Genomic DNA, 21094 nt, shown 5'->3' with positions numbered 1-21094 from the left:
CAGACGCATGGGAGCTGCAGCTCTTGCACTTCTTGCTCTTCCTGGGCATCTACCTGGCTGCACTCATGGGCAATGGCCTCATCATCACAGCCATAGCCTTTGACCACTACCTCCACACCTCCATGTACTTCTTCCTCCTCAACCTCTCCCTTGCTGACCTTGGCTCCATCTCCACCACTGTCCCCAAATCTATGGCCAATTCCCTCTGGAACACCAGGGCCATTTCCTACTCAGGATGTGCTGCCCAGGTCTTTCTGTTTGTCTTTCTGATAACAGCAGAGGGTTCTCTTCTCGCTGTCATGGCTTATGACTGCTGTATTGCCATCTGCAAACCCCTGCACTATGGAACCCTCCCGGGCAGCAGAGCTTGTGTCAAAATGGCAGCAGCTGCCTGGGGCAGTGGTTTTCTCAACGCTGTGCTGCACGCTAGTAACACCTTTCAGTACCACTCTGCCAACACAATGCCATTGGGCAGTTCTTCTGTGAAATCCCCCAGATCCTCAAGCTTTCCTGCTCGAACTCCTACCTCAGGGAAGCTGGGGTTAGTTTGGTTAGTGCCTGTTTGGGCTTTGGGTGGGTGTCCCCTCACCCAACCAGCCAGGAGATCAAGGGAAGTGATTATCCCCCTCTTCTTGGTATTCATTAGACCACGTATACATTGTCCAGATGTAGGGTTTCAGGTACGTATCTACAAACAGCCCTGATAAATTCTATTCCTCACATTTTGTTTCATTTTTTTCTCCTTTTCCCCTTTACTAAGTATATCTCTTTAACCATCCTGCCACACAGTCAGCCCACCCCTCTCTACCCTTTCCCCACTGGCACTGCTTTGAGGTTCTTTTGACACAAAGGAGCTTCAGTCCAGAGGGCCCTTGAGAAATTTAGGGGATTTGGACAACAGGCACCTCATGAAGATTTCCAAAGAGAAGTGGCAAGTCCTGTGCCTTGGGAGGAATAACCACACCCACAGGGGAGGCTAAAGGACCTGGGTGCCAGCGTGATCCCTTAGGGACTGCGGGCTGGATCCTGGGTCATTTCTCGGTGACCAGAGCCAAGGGAGATAGGGAATGATCTCTGATGTGCCCTCCCGGGGCTGCTCGCCGTGTCTTTGGCTGTTGCCTGAGCAATGCCGTGGAGGTGCCTGTGTCCAGCCCTGCACCTCTCAGTCCTGACCTGCCCCATCCTCTGTCTGCTGACCCCACTTTGGTAGAATATTCCGATATGTAGTTCAGGGGGAAGCTTTTCTGCATCACAGCTTGAGAGTTTCTGCACCATCTGGGTTGGGGGCCTCCCACCAAGAGGCAGCTGTTGGGAGCAGCAAGAGTGGGGGTACCCGCAGTGGGGAGGCGAGCCCAGAGGGGAGGGTGGCAGCAGGGCAGAGACCCTCCAAGAGGTGCCATCCCATCATGCCCAGAGAAGGAGAGCAGAGCAGATTTGGGGATAGTCACCAGCGATGGCCAGGTGAGACACAGCTTGGCCCAGGGGACCTCGTGCTCCTCGGCCTCTGCTCCAGCATGAACTAGAAGATCTTCAGAGGCCCCTACCAATCTCAAACATTCTGTGATTTCATCAACGGGAAGATACTGGGTGCAGAGATGGGCTCTTCCCCTCCTGCTGGCTGCCCTCCTGTCAGAACGGGGACCTGCAGGGTTGGGCTTGGCCTGCCCCATGTTCAGGACTGACTCCCTGGGGTGGCACAGCTTGGCCTAAGGAACCGCTTGCTCCTCAGCCTCCGCTCCAGCACAGCCAGCACAGGGAGGAGAGCTCCCGGGGCAGAGCTGACATAGCTCAGCTGGGAGCGTTAGACTGAAGATCTAACTAAAGATCTAACTAACTGAAGGTCCCTGGTTCAAGCCTGGGCTTTGGCGCTGGGGTGGCCCTGGCCCTTTTGCAGAGCTGAGTATCCAGGCCATGTGGGAGCTGTGGCTCTTGCCCTTCTCAGTGCTCCTGGGCATCTCCCTGGCAATGGCCTCCTGAGCAATGGCCGTGACACTGCCTCCACACCCCCATGGACATCTTCCTCCTCAACCTTGCCTCCATCTCCACCACTGTCCCCAAATCCATGGCCAGTTCCCTCAGGGACACCAGGGCTGTTCCCTACTTGGGATGTGCTGCCCAGGGCTGTCTGGTTCTCTTCTTGATGGCAGCAGAGTTTTGTCTTCTCACTGTCATGGCCTACAGCTGCCACATGGCCAGCTGCAGACCCCTGCACTACGGGACCCTCCTGGACTCCACAGCTTGGATCCTGGGGCTGTGGTTTCTCCACACAGTGACTGTCAGTCCACAGCTGATACCTTCTCAGTGCCCCCGTGCCAAGACCATGCTGTGGAGCAATTCTCCTGTGCAGTCCCCCAGCTCCTCAGGCTCTGCTGTTCGGCTCAGGAGCATTGGCCTCCAGAATAGCATGTCCTTAATGATGGGTGATCTCCTCATTGCAACGTCCGAAGGCTGGACTCCAAATCCAAAGTCTAGGTAAAGAAGATGCTCCAGGGTCTGCACCCCGAGAAGTGCCCGCTGCTTAGCTTGGCTTCTCCATGGGCTTGGGGGGATGAATCATGGTGTGATGTTAGGAACAAGGGTCGTTTGAGGTCTGGCGGCCTGTCACCCAGCCCCTGTGGAGATGGTGACTGGTCGCTGAGCTACCAACCCAAGGTTGTCCCGCATGAGGCCAACGTCCTTTGCAACATGAGAGGGTCTGCCTGCCTTCTGCCCCCCTACCCAGTGTTCCCTCCCACCCAGAGGGAACGCCTCGAGGAGCAACCTCCTGCTCATCTGCCTGTGCATGGGCACAGCTGGCACAGGGAGGAAGGCTCAAAAGGGAAGGCCGAAGTAGCTCAGCTGGGAGAGCGTTAGACTGAAGATCTAAAGGTCCCTGGTTCAAGCCCGGGCTTCGGCAATGGGGTCCTCAGTGGTTCTGCAGGGCTCTTTTGCTAGAGCTGCTCTGTCTTCTCCCAGCCTGCCCCAACCCTGGCCATATCCCACACAGGATGGAGATGGGCATGTCCCACTCCACAGCTGGGGGGGGGGGGGAGCAGCCAGGACCCAGGTGAATGGGGCTCTTGCTCTGCAGTCTGCATCCTTCCATCCTGCCCACCCTCATGTGTTTGTGTTTGTGTTCCATGGGGAACCTCAAATGGTGTGGGAGGCATTTAGGTGCTGCACTGGCTCCAGATGGTGGGTGGAGCTGGTCATGAGTCACTCGCTGGGGGATGCCCCCTCTGCCTACTGGGGCCTCCTGGCCATGGAGAGCCCGTGGTGACTCTGAGCTCTTCGGCACAGCCCCCTTCCTTGAGATGATTCTACCTGGGATGGGCTCTGGTCTGGTGAGGCCCCACTCATTGCCCTCCCAGACCCTTTTGCAGAGCCGAGTATCCAGGCCGTGCGGGAGCTGCAGCTCTTGCCCTACTCAATGCTCCTGGGTATCTCCCTGGCTGCCCTCCTGGTCAATGGCTGCGACCCCCCTGAGGGACACCAGGGCTGTTCCCTGCATGGGATGTGCTGCCCAGGGCTTCCTGGGCGTCTTCTGCATTGCACAAAGCCTTTCCCACCTGTCTCCCTCCCCGGGCCATAGCCTCTTTGTATCTCGGCACCTCATTCTTTGCCTCCCCTGGAGCCCCCCTCCATCTCCTCCCCATCGCCGGACATGGTGGTGGCTGCTCTGGCTCTTTGGTGCCTCTGGCATGTACCCCCTCATCCATGTCATGCGGAAGGAGGACACCCGGGACACCCAGAGGAGACTCAGTGGCTGCAACATCAGAGCAATAAGCTGCCCTGCTCCCCTCACTAAAGACTCCAAGTCTACCTCATGCCATCCCTGTGCTGAGTTTGTGCCACCTGCGTTGATCATGCTCTTGCACAACTGTTCCAGTTCTTCCCACTGCTCCAGAGATGTGAGCCCCATCTGCCCAACCTTTGGGCCTTCTGCAAATGTGTCATCACTGCATTAGAGCTGCCCTCCAGAATAGCATGTCCTTAATGAAGGGTTGTCTCCTCACTGCAACACCTGAAGGCTTGGCACGCCCTGTGCTCAGGACCAGCTCCGTGAGGTGGCACAGCTTGGCCTCAGGGACCTCTTGCTCCTCAGCCTCTGCTCCCGCACAGCAAGCATTGGGACAAGCAGTCCTAGGGCAGTGCCAAAGTAGCTCAGCTGGGATAGCGTTAGACTGAAGATCTTAAAGGTCCCTGGTTCAAGCCTGGGCTTTGGCGCTGGGGTGGCCCTGGCCCTTTTGCAGAGCTGAGTATCCAGGCCATGCGGGAGCTGTGGCTCTTGCTCTTCTCAGTGCTCCTGGGCATCTCCCTGGCAATGGCCGTGACACTGCCTCCACACCCCCATGGACATCTTCCTCCTCAACCTTGCCTCCATCTCCACCACTGTCCCCAAATCCATGGCCAGTTCCCTCAGGGACACCAGGGCTGTTCCCTACTTGGGATGTGCTGCCCAGGGCTGTCTGGTTCTCTTCTTGATGGCAGCAGAGTTTTGTCTTCTCACTGTCATGGCCTACAGCTGCCACATGGCCAGCTGCAGACCCCTGCACTACGGGACCCTCCTGGACTCCACAGCTTGGATCCTGGGGCTGTGGTTTCTCCACACAGTGACTGTCAGTCCACAGCTGATACCTTCTCAGTGCCCCCGTGCCAAGACCATGCTGTGGAGCAATTCTCCTGTGCAGTCCCCCAGCTCCTCAGGCTCTGCTGTTCGGCTCAGGAGCATTGGCCTCCAGAATAGCATGTCCTTAATGATGGGTGATCTCCTCATTGCAACGTCCGAAGGCTGGACTCCAAATCCAAAGTCTAGGTAAAGAAGATGCTCCAGGGTCTGCACCCCGAGAAGTGCCCGCTGCTTAGCTTGGCTTCTCCATGGGCTTGGGGGGATGAATCATGGTGTGATGTTAGGAACAAGGGTCGTTTGAGGTCTGGCGGCCTGTCACCCAGCCCCTGTGGAGATGGTGACTGGTCGCTGAGCTACCAACCCAAGGTTGTCCCGCATGAGGCCAACGTCCTTTGCAACATGAGAGGGTCTGCCTGCCTTCTGCCCCCCTACCCAGTGTTCCCTCCCACCCAGAGGGAACGCCTCGAGGAGCAACCTCCTGCTCATCTGCCTGTGCATGGGCACAGCTGGCACAGGGAGGAAGGCTCAAAGGGGAAGGCCGAAGTAGCTCAGCTGGGAGAGCGTTAGACTGAAGATCTAAAGGTCCCTGGTTCAAGCCCGGGCTTCGGCAATGGGGTCCTCAGTGGTTCCGCAGGGCTCTTTTGCTAGAGCTGCTCTGTCTTCTCCCAGCCTGCCCCAACCCTGGCCATATCCCACACAGGATGGAGATGGGCATGTCCCACTCCACAGCTGGGGGGGGGGGGGAGCAGCCAGGACCCAGGTGAATGGGGCTCTTGCTCTGCAGTCTGCATCCTTCCATCCTGCCCACCCTCATGTGTTTGTGTTTGTGTTCCATGGGGAACCTCAAATGGTGTGGGAGGCATTTAGGTGCTGCACTGGCTCCAGATGGTGGGTGGAGCTGGTCATGAGTCACTCGCTGGGGGATGCCCCCTCTGCCTACTGGGGCCTCCTGGCCATGGAGAGCCCGTGGTGACTCTGAGCTCTTCGGCACAGCCCCCTTCCTTGAGATGATTCTACCTGGGATGGGCTCTGGTCTGGTGAGGCCCCACTCATTGCCCTCCCAGACCCTTTTGCAGAGCCGAGTATCCAGGCCGTGCGGGAGCTGCAGCTCTTGCCCTACTCAATGCTCCTGGGTATCTCCCTGGCTGCCCTCCTGGTCAATGGCTGCGACCCCCCTGAGGGACACCAGGGCTGTTCCCTGCATGGGATGTGCTGCCCAGGGCTTCCTGGGCGTCTTCTGCATTGCACAAAGCCTTTCCCACCTGTCTCCCTCCCCGGGCCATAGCCTCTTTGTATCTCGGCACCTCATTCTTTGCCTCCCCTGGAGCCCCCCTCCATCTCCTCCCCATCGCCGGACATGGTGGTGGCTGCTCTGGCTCTTTGGTGCCTCTGGCATGTACCCCCTCATCCATGTCATGCGGAAGGAGGACACCCGGGACACCCAGAGGAGACTCAGTGGCTGCAACATCAGAGCAATAAGCTGCCCTGCTCCCCTCACTAAAGACTCCAAGTCTACCTCATGCCATCCCTGTGCTGAGTTTGTGCCACCTGCGTTGATCATGCTCTTGCACAACTGTTCCAGTTCTTCCCACTGCTCCAGAGATGTGAGCCCCATCTGCCCAACCTTTGGGCCTTCTGCAAATGTGTCATCACTGCATTAGAGCTGCCCTCCAGAATAGCATGTCCTTAATGAAGGGTTGTCTCCTCACTGCAACACCTGAAGGCTTGGCACGCCCTGTGCTCAGGACCAGCTCCGTGAGGTGGCACAGCTTGGCCTCAGGGACCTCTTGCTCCTCAGCCTCTGCTCCCGCACAGCAAGCATTGGGACAAGTAGTCCTAGGGCAGTGCCAAAGTAGCTCAGCTGGGATAGCGTTAGACTGAAGATCTTAAAGGTCCCTGGTTCAAGCCTGGGCTTTGGCGCTGGGGTGGCCCTGGCCCTTTTGCAGAGCTGAGTATCCAGGCCATGCGGGAGCTGTGGCTCTTGCTCTTCTCAGTGCTCCTGGGCATCTCCCTGGCAATGGCCGTGACACTGCCTCCACACCCCCATGGACATCTTCCTCCTCAACCTTGCCTCCATCTCCACCACTGTCCCCAAATCCATGGCCAGTTCCCTCAGGGACACCAGGGCTGTTCCCTACTTGGGATGTGCTGCCCAGGGCTGTCTGGTTCTCTTCTTGATGGCAGCAGAGTTTTGTCTTCTCACTGTCATGGCCTACAGCTGCCACATGGCCAGCTGCAGACCCCTGCACTACGGGACCCTCCTGGACTCCACAGCTTGGATCCTGGGGCTGTGGTTTCTCCACACAGTGACTGTCAGTCCACAGCTGATACCTTCTCAGTGCCCCCGTGCCAAGACCATGCTGTGGAGCAATTCTCCTGTGCAGTCCCCCAGCTCCTCAGGCTCTGCTGTTCGGCTCAGGAGCATTGGCCTCCAGAATAGCATGTCCTTAATGATGGGTGATCTCCTCATTGCAACGTCCGAAGGCTGGACTCCAAATCCAAAGTCTAGGTAAAGAAGATGCTCCAGGGTCTGCACCCCGAGAAGTGCCCGCTGCTTAGCTTGGCTTCTCCATGGGCTTGGGGGGATGAATCATGGTGTGATGTTAGGAACAAGGGTCGTTTGAGGTCTGGCGGCCTGTCACCCAGCCCCTGTGGAGATGGTGACTGGTCGCTGAGCTACCAACCCAAGGTTGTCCCGCATGAGGCCAACGTCCTTTGCAACATGAGAGGGTCTGCCTGCCTTCTGCCCCCCTACCCAGTGTTCCCTCCCACCCAGAGGGAACGCCTCGAGGAGCAACCTCCTGCTCATCTGCCTGTGCATGGGCACAGCTGGCACAGGGAGGAAGGCTCAAAGGGGAAGGCCGAAGTAGCTCAGCTGGGAGAGCGTTAGACTGAAGATCTAAAGGTCCCTGGTTCAAGCCCGGGCTTCGGCAATGGGGTCCTCAGTGGTTCCGCAGGGCTCTTTTGCTAGAGCTGCTCTGTCTTCTCCCAGCCTGCCCCAACCCTGGCCATATCCCACACAGGATGGAGATGGGCATGTCCCACTCCACAGCTGGGGGGGGGGGGGAGCAGCCAGGACCCAGGTGAATGGGGCTCTTGCTCTGCAGTCTGCATCCTTCCATCCTGCCCACCCTCATGTGTTTGTGTTTGTGTTCCATGGGGAACCTCAAATGGTGTGGGAGGCATTTAGGTGCTGCACTGGCTCCAGATGGTGGGTGGAGCTGGTCATGAGTCACTCGCTGGGGGATGCCCCCTCTGCCTACTGGGGCCTCCTGGCCATGGAGAGCCCGTGGTGACTCTGAGCTCTTCGGCACAGCCCCCTTCCTTGAGATGATTCTACCTGGGATGGGCTCTGGTCTGGTGAGGCCCCACTCATTGCCCTCCCAGACCCTTTTGCAGAGCCGAGTATCCAGGCCGTGCGGGAGCTGCAGCTCTTGCCCTACTCAATGCTCCTGGGTATCTCCCTGGCTGCCCTCCTGGTCAATGGCTGCGACCCCCCTGAGGGACACCAGGGCTGTTCCCTGCATGGGATGTGCTGCCCAGGGCTTCCTGGGCGTCTTCTGCATTGCACAAAGCCTTTCCCACCTGTCTCCCTCCCCGGGCCATAGCCTCTTTGTATCTCGGCACCTCATTCTTTGCCTCCCCTGGAGCCCCCCTCCATCTCCTCCCCATCGCCGGACATGGTGGTGGCTGCTCTGGCTCTTTGGTGCCTCTGGCATGTACCCCCTCATCCATGTCATGCGGAAGGAGGACACCCGGGACACCCAGAGGAGACTCAGTGGCTGCAACATCAGAGCAATAAGCTGCCCTGCTCCCCTCACTAAAGACTCCAAGTCTACCTCATGCCATCCCTGTGCTGAGTTTGTGCCACCTGCGTTGATCATGCTCTTGCACAACTGTTCCAGTTCTTCCCACTGCTCCAGAGATGTGAGCCCCATCTGCCCAACCTTTGGGCCTTCTGCAAATGTGTCATCACTGCATTAGAGCTGCCCTCCAGAATAGCATGTCCTTAATGAAGGGTTGTCTCCTCACTGCAACACCTGAAGGCTTGGCACGCCCTGTGCTCAGGACCAGCTCCGTGAGGTGGCACAGCTTGGCCTCAGGGACCTCTTGCTCCTCAGCCTCTGCTCCCGCACAGCAAGCATTGGGACAAGTAGTCCTAGGGCAGTGCCAAAGTAGCTCAGCTGGGATAGCGTTAGACTGAAGATCTTAAAGGTCCCTGGTTCAAGCCTGGGCTTTGGCGCTGGGGTGGCCCTGGCCCTTTTGCAGAGCTGAGTATCCAGGCCATGCGGGAGCTGTGGCTCTTGCTCTTCTCAGTGCTCCTGGGCATCTCCCTGGCAATGGCCGTGACACTGCCTCCACACCCCCATGGACATCTTCCTCCTCAACCTTGCCTCCATCTCCACCACTGTCCCCAAATCCATGGCCAGTTCCCTCAGGGACACCAGGGCTGTTCCCTACTTGGGATGTGCTGCCCAGGGCTGTCTGGTTCTCTTCTTGATGGCAGCAGAGTTTTGTCTTCTCACTGTCATGGCCTACAGCTGCCACATGGCCAGCTGCAGACCCCTGCACTACGGGACCCTCCTGGACTCCACAGCTTGGATCCTGGGGCTGTGGTTTCTCCACACAGTGACTGTCAGTCCACAGCTGATACCTTCTCAGTGCCCCCGTGCCAAGACCATGCTGTGGAGCAATTCTCCTGTGCAGTCCCCCAGCTCCTCAGGCTCTGCTGTTCGGCTCAGGAGCATTGGCCTCCAGAATAGCATGTCCTTAATGATGGGTGATCTCCTCATTGCAACGTCCGAAGGCTGGACTCCAAATCCAAAGTCTAGGTAAAGAAGATGCTCCAGGGTCTGCACCCCGAGAAGTGCCCGCTGCTTAGCTTGGCTTCTCCATGGGCTTGGGGGGATGAATCATGGTGTGATGTTAGGAACAAGGGTCGTTTGAGGTCTGGCGGCCTGTCACCCAGCCCCTGTGGAGATGGTGACTGGTCGCTGAGCTACCAACCCAAGGTTGTCCCGCATGAGGCCAACGTCCTTTGCAACATGAGAGGGTCTGCCTGCCTTCTGCCCCCCTACCCAGTGTTCCCTCCCACCCAGAGGGAACGCCTCGAGGAGCAACCTCCTGCTCATCTGCCTGTGCATGGGCACAGCTGGCACAGGGAGGAAGGCTCAAAGGGGAAGGCCGAAGTAGCTCAGCTGGGAGAGCGTTAGACTGAAGATCTAAAGGTCCCTGGTTCAAGCCCGGGCTTCGGCAATGGGGTCCTCAGTGGTTCCGCAGGGCTCTTTTGCTAGAGCTGCTCTGTCTTCTCCCAGCCTGCCCCAACCCTGGCCATATCCCACACAGGATGGAGATGGGCATGTCCCACTCCACAGCTGGGGGGGGGGGGGAGCAGCCAGGACCCAGGTGAATGGGGCTCTTGCTCTGCAGTCTGCATCCTTCCATCCTGCCCACCCTCATGTGTTTGTGTTTGTGTTCCATGGGGAACCTCAAATGGTGTGGGAGGCATTTAGGTGCTGCACTGGCTCCAGATGGTGGGTGGAGCTGGTCATGAGTCACTCGCTGGGGGATGCCCCCTCTGCCTACTGGGGCCTCCTGGCCATGGAGAGCCCGTGGTGACTCTGAGCTCTTCGGCACAGCCCCCTTCCTTGAGATGATTCTACCTGGGATGGGCTCTGGTCTGGTGAGGCCCCACTCATTGCCCTCCCAGACCCTTTTGCAGAGCCGAGTATCCAGGCCGTGCGGGAGCTGCAGCTCTTGCCCTACTCAATGCTCCTGGGTATCTCCCTGGCTGCCCTCCTGGTCAATGGCTGCGACCCCCCTGAGGGACACCAGGGCTGTTCCCTGCATGGGATGTGCTGCCCAGGGCTTCCTGGGCGTCTTCTGCATTGCACAAAGCCTTTCCCACCTGTCTCCCTCCCCGGGCCATAGCCTCTTTGTATCTCGGCACCTCATTCTTTGCCTCCCCTGGAGCCCCCCTCCATCTCCTCCCCATCGCCGGACATGGTGGTGGCTGCTCTGGCTCTTTGGTGCCTCTGGCATGTACCCCCTCATCCATGTCATGCGGAAGGAGGACACCCGGGACACCCAGAGGAGACTCAGTGGCTGCAACATCAGAGCAATAAGCTGCCCTGCTCCCCTCACTAAAGACTCCAAGTCTACCTCATGCCATCCCTGTGCTGAGTTTGTGCCACCTGCGTTGATCATGCTCTTGCACAACTGTTCCAGTTCTTCCCACTGCTCCAGAGATGTGAGCCCCATCTGCCCAACCTTTGGGCCTTCTGCAAATGTGTCATCACTGCATTAGAGCTGCCCTCCAGAATAGCATGTCCTTAATGAAGGGTTGTCTCCTCACTGCAACACCTGAAGGCTTGGCACGCCCTGTGCTCAGGACCAGCTCCGTGAGGTGGCACAGCTTGGCCTCAGGGACCTCTTGCTCCTCAGCCTCTGCTCCCGCACAGCAAGCATTGGGACAAGTAGTCCTAGGGCAGTGCCAAAGTAGCTCAGCTGGGATAGCGTTAGACTGAAGATCTTAAAGGTCCCTGGTTCAAGCCTGGGCTTTGGCGCTGGGGTGGCCCTGGCCCTTTTGCAGAGCTGAGTATCCAGGCCATGCGGGAGCTGTGGCTCTTGCTCTTCTCAGTGCTCCTGGGCATCTCCCTGGCAATGGCCGTGACACTGCCTCCACACCCCCATGGACATCTTCCTCCTCAACCTTGCCTCCATCTCCACCACTGTCCCCAAATCCATGGCCAGTTCCCTCAGGGACACCAGGGCTGTTCCCTACTTGGGATGTGCTGCCCAGGGCTGTCTGGTTCTCTTCTTGATGGCAGCAGAGTTTTGTCTTCTCACTGTCATGGCCTACAGCTGCCACATGGCCAGCTGCAGACCCCTGCACTACGGGACCCTCCTGGACTCCACAGCTTGGATCCTGGGGCTGTGGTTTCTCCACACAGTGACTGTCAGTCCACAGCTGATACCTTCTCAGTGCCCCCGTGCCAAGACCATGCTGTGGAGCAATTCTCCTGTGCAGTCCCCCAGCTCCTCAGGCTCTGCTGTTCGGCTCAGGAGCATTGGCCTCCAGAATAGCATGTCCTTAATGATGGGTGATCTCCTCATTGCAACGTCCGAAGGCTGGACTCCAAATCCAAAGTCTAGGTAAAGAAGATGCTCCAGGGTCTGCACCCCGAGAAGTGCCCGCTGCTTAGCTTGGCTTCTCCATGGGCTTGGGGGGATGAATCATGGTGTGATGTTAGGAACAAGGGTCGTTTGAGGTCTGGCGGCCTGTCACCCAGCCCCTGTGGAGATGGTGACTGGTCGCTGAGCTACCAACCCAAGGTTGTCCCGCATGAGGCCAACGTCCTTTGCAACATGAGAGGGTCTGCCTGCCTTCTGCCCCCCTACCCAGTGTTCCCTCCCACCCAGAGGGAACGCCTCGAGGAGCAACCTCCTGCTCATCTGCCTGTGCATGGGCACAGCTGGCACAGGGAGGAAGGCTCAAAGGGGAAGGCCGAAGTAGCTCAGCTGGGAGAGCGTTAGACTGAAGATCTAAAGGTCCCTGGTTCAAGCCCGGGCTTCGGCAATGGGGTCCTCAGTGGTTCCGCAGGGCTCTTTTGCTAGAGCTGCTCTGTCTTCTCCCAGCCTGCCCCAACCCTGGCCATATCCCACACAGGATGGAGATGGGCATGTCCCACTCCACAGCTGGGGGGGGGGGGAGCAGCCAGGACCCAGGTGAATGGGGCTCTTGCTCTGCAGTCTGCATCCTTCCATCCTGCCCACCCTCATGTGTTTGTGTTTGTGTTCCATGGGGAACCTCAAATGGTGTGGGAGGCATTTAGGTGCTGCACTGGCTCCAGATGGTGGGTGGAGCTGGTCATGAGTCACTCGCTGGGGGATGCCCCCTCTGCCTACTGGGGCCTCCTGGCCATGGAGAGCCCGTGGTGACTCTGAGCTCTTCGGCACAGCCCCCTTCCTTGAGATGATTCTACCTGGGATGGGCTCTGGTCTGGTGAGGCCCCACTCATTGCCCTCCCAGACCCTTTTGCAGAGCCGAGTATCCAGGCCGTGCGGGAGCTGCAGCTCTTGCCCTACTCAATGCTCCTGGGCATCTCCCTGGCTGCCCTCCTGGTCAATGGCTGCGACCCCCCTGAGGGACACCAGGGCTGTTCCCTGCATGGGATGTGCTGCCCAGGGCTTCCTGGGCGTCTTCTGCATTGCACAAAGCCTTTCCCACCTGTCTCCCTCCCCGGGCCATAGCCTCTTTGTATCTCGGCACCTCATTCTTTGCCTCCCCTGGAGCCCCCCTCCATCTCCTCCCCATCGCCGGACATGGTGGTGGCTGCTCTGGCTCTTTGGTGCCTCTGGCATGTACCCCCTCATCCATGTCATGCGGAAGGAGGACACCCGGGACACCCAGAGGAGACTCAGTGGCTGCAACATCAGAGCAATAAGCTGCCCTGCTCCCCTCACTAAAGACTCCAAGTCTACCTCATGCCATCCCTGTGCTGAGTTTGTGCCACCTGCGTTGATCATGCTCTTGCACAACTGTTCCAGTTCTTCCCACTGCTCCAGAGATGTGAGCCCCATCTGCCCAACCTTTGGGCCTTCTGCAAATGTGTCATCACTGCATTAGAGCTGCCCTCCAGAATAGCATGTCCTTAATGAAGGGTTGTCTCCTCACTGCAACACCTGAAGGCTTGGCACGCCCTGTGCTCAGGACCAGCTCCGTGAGGTGGCACAGCTTGGCCTCAGGGACCTCTTGCTCCTCAGCCTCTGCTCCCGCACAGCAAGCATTGGGACAAGCAGTCCTAGGGCAGTGCCAAAGTAGCTCAGCTGGGATAGCGTTAGACTGAAGATCTTAAAGGTCCCTGGTTCAAGCCTGGGCTTTGGCGCTGGGGTGGCCCTGGCCCTTTTGCAGAGCTGAGTATCCAGGCCATGCGGGAGCTGTGGCTCTTGCTCTTCTCAGTGCTCCTGGGCATCTCCCTGGCAATGGCCGTGACACTGCCTCCACACCCCCATGGACATCTTCCTCCTCAACCTTGCCTCCATCTCCACCACTGTCCCCAAATCCATGGCCAGTTCCCTCAGGGACACCAGGGCTGTTCCCTACTTGGGATGTGCTGCCCAGGGCTGTCTGGTTCTCTTCTTGATGGCAGCAGAGTTTTGTCTTCTCACTGTCATGGCCTACAGCTGCCACATGGCCAGCTGCAGACCCCTGCACTACGGGACCCTCCTGGACTCCACAGCTTGGATCCTGGGGCTGTGGTTTCTCCACACAGTGACTGTCAGTCCACAGCTGATACCTTCTCAGTGCCCCCGTGCCAAGACCATGCTGTGGAGCAATTCTCCTGTGCAGTCCCCCAGCTCCTCAGGCTCTGCTGTTCGGCTCAGGAGCATTGGCCTCCAGAATAGCATGTCCTTAATGATGGGTGATCTCCTCATTGCAACGTCCGAAGGCTGGACTCCAAATCCAAAGTCTAGGTAAAGAAGATGCTCCAGGGTCTGCACCCCGAGAAGTGCCCGCTGCTTAGCTTGGCTTCTCCATGGGCTTGGGGGGATGAATCATGGTGTGATGTTAGGAACAAGGGTCGTTTGAGGTCTGGCGGCCTGTCACCCAGCCCCTGTGGAGATGGTGACTGGTCGCTGAGCTACCAACCCAAGGTTGTCCCGCATGAGGCCAACGTCCTTTGCAACATGAGAGGGTCTGCCTGCCTTCTGCCCCCCTACCCAGTGTTCCCTCCCACCCAGAGGGAACGCCTCGAGGAGCAACCTCCTGCTCATCTGCCTGTGCATGGGCACAGCTGGCACAGGGAGGAAGGCTCAAAAGGGAAGGCCGAAGTAGCTCAGCTGGGAGAGCGTTAGACTGAAGATCTAAAGGTCCCTGGTTCAAGCCCGGGCTTCGGCAATGGGGTCCTCAGTGGTTCCGCAGGGCTCTTTTGCTAGAGCTGCTCTGTCTTCTCCCAGCCTGCCCCAACCCTGGCCATATCCCACACAGGATGGAGATGGGCATGTCCCACTCCACAGCTGGGGGGGGGGGGGAGCAGCCAGGACCCAGGTGAATGGGGCTCTTGCTCTGCAGTCTGCATCCTTCCATCCTGCCCACCCTCATGTGTTTGTGTTTGTGTTCCATGGGGAACCTCAAATGGTGTGGGAGGCATTTAGGTGCTGCACTGGCTCCAGATGGTGGGTGGAGCTGGTCATGAGTCACTCGCTGGGGGATGCCCCCTCTGCCTACTGGGGCCTCCTGGCCATGGAGAGCCCGTGGTGACTCTGAGCTCTTCGGCACAGCCCCCTTCCTTGAGATGATTCTACCTGGGATGGGCTCTGGTCTGGTGAGGCCCCACTCATTGCCCTCCCAGACCCTTTTGCAGAGCCGAGTATCCAGGCCGTGCGGGAGCTGCAGCTCTTGCCCTACTCAATGCTCCTGGGTATCTCCCTGGCTGCCCTCCTGGTCAATGGCTGCGACCCCCCTGAGGGACACCAGGGCTGTTCCCTGCATGGGATGTGCTGCCCAGGGCTTCCTGGGCGTCTTCTGCATTGCACAAAGCCTTTCCCACCTGTCTCCCTCCCCGGGCCATAGCCTCTTTGTATCTCGGCACCTCATTCTTTGCCTCCCCTGGAGCCCCCCTCCATCTCCTCCCCATCGCCGGACATGGTGGTGGCTGCTCTGGCTCTTTGGTGCCTCTGGCATGTACCCCCTCATCCATGTCATGCGGAAGGAGGACACCCGGGACACCCAGAGGAGACTCAGTGGCTGCAACATCAGAGCAATAAGCTGCCCTGCTCCCCTCACTAAAGACTCCAAGTCTACCTCATGCCATCCCTGTGCTGAGTTTGTGCCACCTGCGTTGATCATGCTCTTGCACAACTGTTCCAGTTCTTCCCACTGCTCCAGAGATGTGAGCCCCATCTGCCCAACCTTTGGGCCTTCTGCAAATGTGTCATCACTGCATTAGAGCTGCCCTCCAGAATAGCATGTCCTTAATGAAGGGTTGTCTCCTCACTGCAACACCTGAAGGCTTGGCACGCCCTGTGCTCAGGACCAGCTCCGTGAGGTGGCACAGCTTGGCCTCAGGGACCTCTTGCTCCTCAGCCTCTGCTCCCGCACAGCAAGCATTGGGACAAGCAGTCCTAGGGCAGTGCCAAAGTAGCTCAGCTGGGATAGCGTTAGACTGAAGATCTTAAAGGTCCCTGGTTCAAGCCTGGGCTTTGGCGCTGGGGTGGCCCTGGCCCTTTTGCAGAGCTGAGTATCCAGGCCATGCGGGAGCTGTGGCTCTTGCTCTTCTCAGTGCTCCTGGGCATCTCCCTGGCAATGGCCGTGACACTGCCTCCACACCCCCATGGACATCTTCCTCCTCAACCTTGCCTCCATCTCCACCACTGTCCCCAAATCCATGGCCAGTTCCCTCAGGGACACCAGGGCTGTTCCCTACTTGGGATGTGCTGCCCAGGGCTGTCTGGTTCTCTTCTTGATGGCAGCAGAGTTTTGTCTTCTCACTGTCATGGCCTACAGCTGCCACATGGCCAGCTGCAGACCCCTGCACTACGGGACCCTCCTGGACTCCACAGCTTGGATCCTGGGGCTGTGGTTTCTCCACACAGTGACTGTCAGTCCACAGCTGATACCTTCTCAGTGCCCCCGTGCCAAGACCATGCTGTGGAGCAATTCTCCTGTGCAGTCCCCCAGCTCCTCAGGCTCTGCTGTTCGGCTCAGGAGCATTGGCCTCCAGAATAGCATGTCCTTAATGATGGGTGATCTCCTCATTGCAACGTCCGAAGGCTGGACTCCAAATCCAAAGTCTAGGTAAAGAAGATGCTCCAGGGTCTGCACCCCAAGAAGTGCCCGCTGCTTAGCTTGGCTTCTCCATGGGCTTGGGGGGATGAATCATGGTGTGATGTTAGGAACAAGGGTCGTTTGAGGTCTGGCGGCCTGTCACCCAGCCCCTGTGGAGATGGTGACTGGTCGCTGAGCTACCAACCCAAGGTTGTCCCGCATGAGGCCAACGTCCTTTGCAACATGAGAGGGTCTGCCTGCCTTCTGCCCCCCTACCCAGTGTTCCCTCCCACCCAGAGGGAACGCCTCGAGGAGCAACCTCCTGCTCATCTGCCTGTGCATGGGCACAGCTGGCACAGGGAGGAAGGCTCAAAGGGGAAGGCCGAAGTAGCTCAGCTGGGAGAGCGTTAGACTGAAGATCTAAAGGTCCCTGGTTCAAGCCCGGGCTTCGGCAATGGGGTCCTCAGTGGTTCCGCAGGGCTCTTTTGCTAGAGCTGCTCTGTCTTCTCCCAGCCTGCCCCAACCCTGGCCATATCCCACACAGGATGGAGATGGGCATGTCCCACTCCACAGCTGGGGGGGGGGGGGAGCAGCCAGGACCCAGGTGAATGGGGCTCTTGCTCTGCAGTCTGCATCCTTCCATCCTGCCCACCCTCATGTGTTTGTGTTTGTGTTCCATGGGGAACCTCAAATGGTGTGGGAGGCATTTAGGTGCTGCACTGGCTCCAGATGGTGGGTGGAGCTGGTCATGAGTCACTCGCTGGGGGATGCCCCCTCTGCCTACTGGGGCCTCCTGGCCATGGAGAGCCCGTGGTGACTCTGAGCTCTTCGGCACAGCCCCCTTCCTTGAGATGATTCTACCTGGGATGGGCTCTGGTCTGGTGAGGCCCCACTCATTGCCCTCCCAGACCCTTTTGCAGAGCCGAGTATCCAGGCCGTGCGGGAGCTGCAGCTCTTGCCCTACTCAATGCTCCTGGGTATCTCCCTGGCTGCCCTCCTGGTCAATGGCTGCGACCCCCCTGAGGGACACCAGGGCTGTTCCCTGCATGGGATGTGCTGCCCAGGGCTTCCTGGGCGTCTTCTGCATTGCACAAAGCCTTTCCCACCTGTCTCCCTCCCCGGGCCATAGCCTCTTTGTATCTCGGCACCTCATTCTTTGCCTCCCCTGGAGCCCCCCTCCATCTCCTCCCCATCGCTGGACATGGTGGTGGCTGCTCTGGCTCTTTGGTGCCTCTGGCATGTACCCCCTCATCCATGTCATGCGGAAGGAGGACACCCGGGACACCCAGAGGAGACTCAGTGGCTGCAACATCAGAGCAATAAGCTGCCCTGCTCCCCTCACTAAAGACTCCAAGTCTACCTCATGCCATCCCTGTGCTGAGTTTGTGCCACCTGCGTTGATCATGCTCTTGCACAACTGTTCCAGTTCTTCCCACTGCTCCAGAGATGTGAGCCCCATCTGCCCAACCTTTGGGCCTTCTGCAAATGTGTCATCACTGCATTAGAGCTGCCCTCCAGAATAGCATGTCCTTAATGAAGGGTTGTCTCCTCACTGCAACACCTGAAGGCTTGGCACGCCCTGTGCTCAGGACCAGCTCCGTGAGGTGGCACAGCTTGGCCTCAGGGACCTCTTGCTCCTCAGCCTCTGCTCCCGCACAGCAAGCATTGGGACAAGCAGTCCTAGGGCAGTGCCAAAGTAGCTCAGCTGGGATAGCGTTAGACTGAAGATCTTAAAGGTCCCTGGTTCAAGCCTGGGCTTTGGCGCTGGGGTGGCCCTGGCCCTTTTGCAGAGCTGAGTATCCAGGCCATGCGGGAGCTGTGGCTCTTGCTCTTCTCAGTGCTCCTGGGCATCTCCCTGGCAATGGCCGTGACACTGCCTCCACACCCCCATGGACATCTTCCTCCTCAACCTTGCCTCCATCTCCACCACTGTCCCCAAATTCATGGCCAGTTCCCTCAGGGACACCAGGGCTGTTCCCTACTTGGGATGTGCTGCCCAGGGCTGTCTGGTTCTCTTCTTGATGGCAGCAGAGTTTTGTCTTCTCACTGTCATGGCCTACAGCTGCCACATGGCCAGCTGCAGACCCCTGCACTACGGGACCCTCCTGGACTCCACAGCTTGGATCCTGGGGCTGTGGTTTCTCCACACAGTGACTGTCAGTCCACAGCTGATACCTTCTCAGTGCCCCCGTGCCAAGACCATGCTGTGGAGCAATTCTCCTGTGCAGTCCCCCAGCTCCTCAGGCTCTGCTGTTCGGCTCAGGAGCATTGGCCTCCAGAATAGCATGTCCTTAATGATGGGTGATCTCCTCATTGCAACGTCCGAAGGCTGGACTCCAAATCCAAAGTCTAGGTAAAGAAGATGCTCCAGGGTCTGCACCCCGAGAAGTGCCCGCTGCTTAGCTTGGCTTCTCCATGGGCTTGGGGGGATGAATCATGGTGTGATGTTAGGAACAAGGGTCGTTTGAGGTCTGGCGGCCTGTCACCCAGCCCCTGTGGAGATGGTGACTGGTCGCTGAGCTACCAACCCAAGGTTGTCCCGCATGAGGCCAACGTCCTTTGCAACATGAGAGGGTCTGCCTGCCTTCTGCCCCCCTACCCAGTGTTCCCTCCCACCCAGAGGGAACGCCTCGAGGAGCAACCTCCTGCTCATCTGCCTGTGCATGGGCACAGCTGGCACAGGGAGGAAGGCTCAAAGGGGAAGGCCGAAGTAGCTCAGCTGGGAGAGCGTTAGACTGAAGATCTAAAGGTCCCTGGTTCAAGCCCGGGCTTCGGCAATGGGGTCCTCAGTGGTTCCGCAGGGCTCTTTTGCTAGAGCTGCTCTGTCTTCTCCCAGCCTGCCCCAACCCTGGCCATATCCCACACAGGATGGAGATGGGCATGTCCCACTCCACAGCTGGGGGGGGGGGGGGAGCAGCCAGGACCCAGGTGAATGGGGCTCTTGCTCTGCAGTCTGCATCCTTCCATCCTGCCCACCCTCATGTGTTTGTGTTTGTGTTCCATGGGGAACCTCAAATGGTGTGGGAGGCATTTAGGTGCTGCACTGGCTCCAGATGGTGGGTGGAGCTGGTCATGAGTCACTCGCTGGGGGATGCCCCCTCTGCCTACTGGGGCCTCCTGGCCATGGAGAGCCCGTGGTGACTCTGAGCTCTTCGGCACAGCCCCCTTCCTTGAGATGATTCTACCTGGGATGGGCTCTGGTCTGGTGAGGCCCCACTCATTGCCCTCCCAGACCCTTTTGCAGAGCCGAGTATCCAGGCCGTGCGGGAGCTGCAGCTCTTGCCCTACTCAATGCTCCTGGGTATCTCCCTGGCTGCCCTCCTGGTCAATGGCTGCGACCCCCCTGAGGGACACCAGGGCTGTTCCCTGCATGGGATGTGCTGCCCAGGGCTTCCTGGGCGTCTTCTGCATTGCACAAAGCCTTTCCCACCTGTCTCCCTCCCCGGGCCATAGCCTCTTTGTATCTCGGCACCTCATTCTTTGCCTCCCCTGGAGCCCCCCTCCATCTCCTCCCCATCGCCGGACATGGTGGTGGCTGCTCTGGCTCTTTGGTGCCTCTGGCATGTACCCCCTCATCCATGTCATGCGGAAGGAGGACACCCGGGACACCCAGAGGAGACTCAGTGGCTGCAACATCAGAGCAATAAGCTGCCCTGCTCCCCTCACTAAAGACTCCAAGTCTACCTCATGCCATCCCTGTGCTGAGTTTGTGCCACCTGCGTTGATCATGCTCTTGCACAACTGTTCCAGTTCTTCCCACTGCTCCAGAGATGTGAGCCCCATCTGCCCAACCTTTGGGCCTTCTGCAAATGTGTCATCACTGCATTAGAGCTGCCCTCCAGAATAGCATGTCCTTAATGAAGGGTTGTCTCCTCACTGCAACACCTGAAGGCTTGGCACGCCCTGTGCTCAGGACCAGCTCCGTGAGGTGGCACAGCTTGGCCTCAGGGACCTCTTGCTCCTCAGCCTCTGCTCCCGCACAGCAAGCATTGGGACAAGCAGTCCTAGGGCAGTGCCAAAGTAGCTCAGCTGGGATAGCGTTAGACTGAAGATCTTAAAGGTCCCTGGTTCAAGCCTGGGCTTTGGCGCTGGGGTGGCCCTGGCCCTTTTGCAGAGCTGAGTATCCAGGCCATGCGGGAGCTGTGGCTCTTGCTCTTCTCAGTGCTCCTGGGCATCTCCCTGGCAATGGCCGTGACACTGCCTCCACACCCCCATGGACATCTTCCTCCTCAACCTTGCCTCCATCTCCACCACTGTCCCCAAATTCATGGCCAGTTCCCTCAGGGACACCAGGGCTGTTCCCTACTTGGGATGTGCTGCCCAGGGCTGTCTGGTTCTCTTCTTGATGGCAGCAGAGTTTTGTCTTCTCACTGTCATGGCCTACAGCTGCCACATGGCCAGCTGCAGACCCCTGCACTACGGGACCCTCCTGGACTCCACAGCTTGGATCCTGGGGCTGTGGTTTCTCCACACAGTGACTGTCAGTCCACAGCTGATACCTTCTCAGTGCCCCCGTGCCAAGACCATGCTGTGGAGCAATTCTCCTGTGCAGTCCCCCAGCTCCTCAGGCTCTGCTGTTCGGCTCAGGAGCATTGGCCTCCAGAATAGCATGTCCTTAATGATGGGTGATCTCCTCATTGCAACGTCCGAAGGCTGGACTCCAAATCCAAAGTCTAGGTAAAGAAGATGCTCCAGGGTCTGCACCCCGAGAAGTG

At 58.5% G+C, this 21094-nt stretch overlaps 8 non-coding genes across 8 annotated transcripts; all 8 read left to right on the top strand.

Annotated features, from left to right (window-relative positions):
* The first annotated feature begins 2823 nt into the window (after positions 1 to 2823).
* On the top strand, positions 2824 to 2896 carry TRNAF-GAA (transfer RNA phenylalanine (anticodon GAA)). Its single transcript has one exon. It is a non-coding gene; the product is annotated as a tRNA-Phe (tRNA).
* Positions 2897 to 5146: 2250 nt separating this feature from the next.
* Positions 5147 to 5219, top strand: TRNAF-GAA (transfer RNA phenylalanine (anticodon GAA)). The gene has a single exon. It is a non-coding gene; the product is annotated as a tRNA-Phe (tRNA).
* A 2250-nt stretch (positions 5220 to 7469) lies between these two features.
* TRNAF-GAA (transfer RNA phenylalanine (anticodon GAA)) lies at positions 7470 to 7542 on the top strand. Its single transcript has one exon. It is a non-coding gene; the product is annotated as a tRNA-Phe (tRNA).
* A 2250-nt stretch (positions 7543 to 9792) lies between these two features.
* TRNAF-GAA (transfer RNA phenylalanine (anticodon GAA)) lies at positions 9793 to 9865 on the top strand. Its single transcript has one exon. It is a non-coding gene; the product is annotated as a tRNA-Phe (tRNA).
* A 2250-nt stretch (positions 9866 to 12115) lies between these two features.
* On the top strand, positions 12116 to 12188 carry TRNAF-GAA (transfer RNA phenylalanine (anticodon GAA)). Its single transcript has one exon. It is a non-coding gene; the product is annotated as a tRNA-Phe (tRNA).
* Positions 12189 to 14437: 2249 nt separating this feature from the next.
* Positions 14438 to 14510, top strand: TRNAF-GAA (transfer RNA phenylalanine (anticodon GAA)). The gene has a single exon. It is a non-coding gene; the product is annotated as a tRNA-Phe (tRNA).
* A 2250-nt stretch (positions 14511 to 16760) lies between these two features.
* On the top strand, positions 16761 to 16833 carry TRNAF-GAA (transfer RNA phenylalanine (anticodon GAA)). The gene has a single exon. It is a non-coding gene; the product is annotated as a tRNA-Phe (tRNA).
* A 2250-nt stretch (positions 16834 to 19083) lies between these two features.
* On the top strand, positions 19084 to 19156 carry TRNAF-GAA (transfer RNA phenylalanine (anticodon GAA)). The gene has a single exon. It is a non-coding gene; the product is annotated as a tRNA-Phe (tRNA).
* The last annotated feature ends 1938 nt before the right edge of the window (positions 19157 to 21094 follow it).

Source organism: Apteryx mantelli, chromosome 23 (genome assembly GCF_036417845.1).
Source record: "Apteryx mantelli isolate bAptMan1 chromosome 23, bAptMan1.hap1, whole genome shotgun sequence".
In the NCBI taxonomy this organism is placed as follows: domain Eukaryota; kingdom Metazoa; phylum Chordata; class Aves; order Apterygiformes; family Apterygidae; genus Apteryx; species Apteryx mantelli.
Note: the sequence above shows the minus strand (reverse complement) of the source record. Positions and strands in the feature narration are given on the sequence as shown.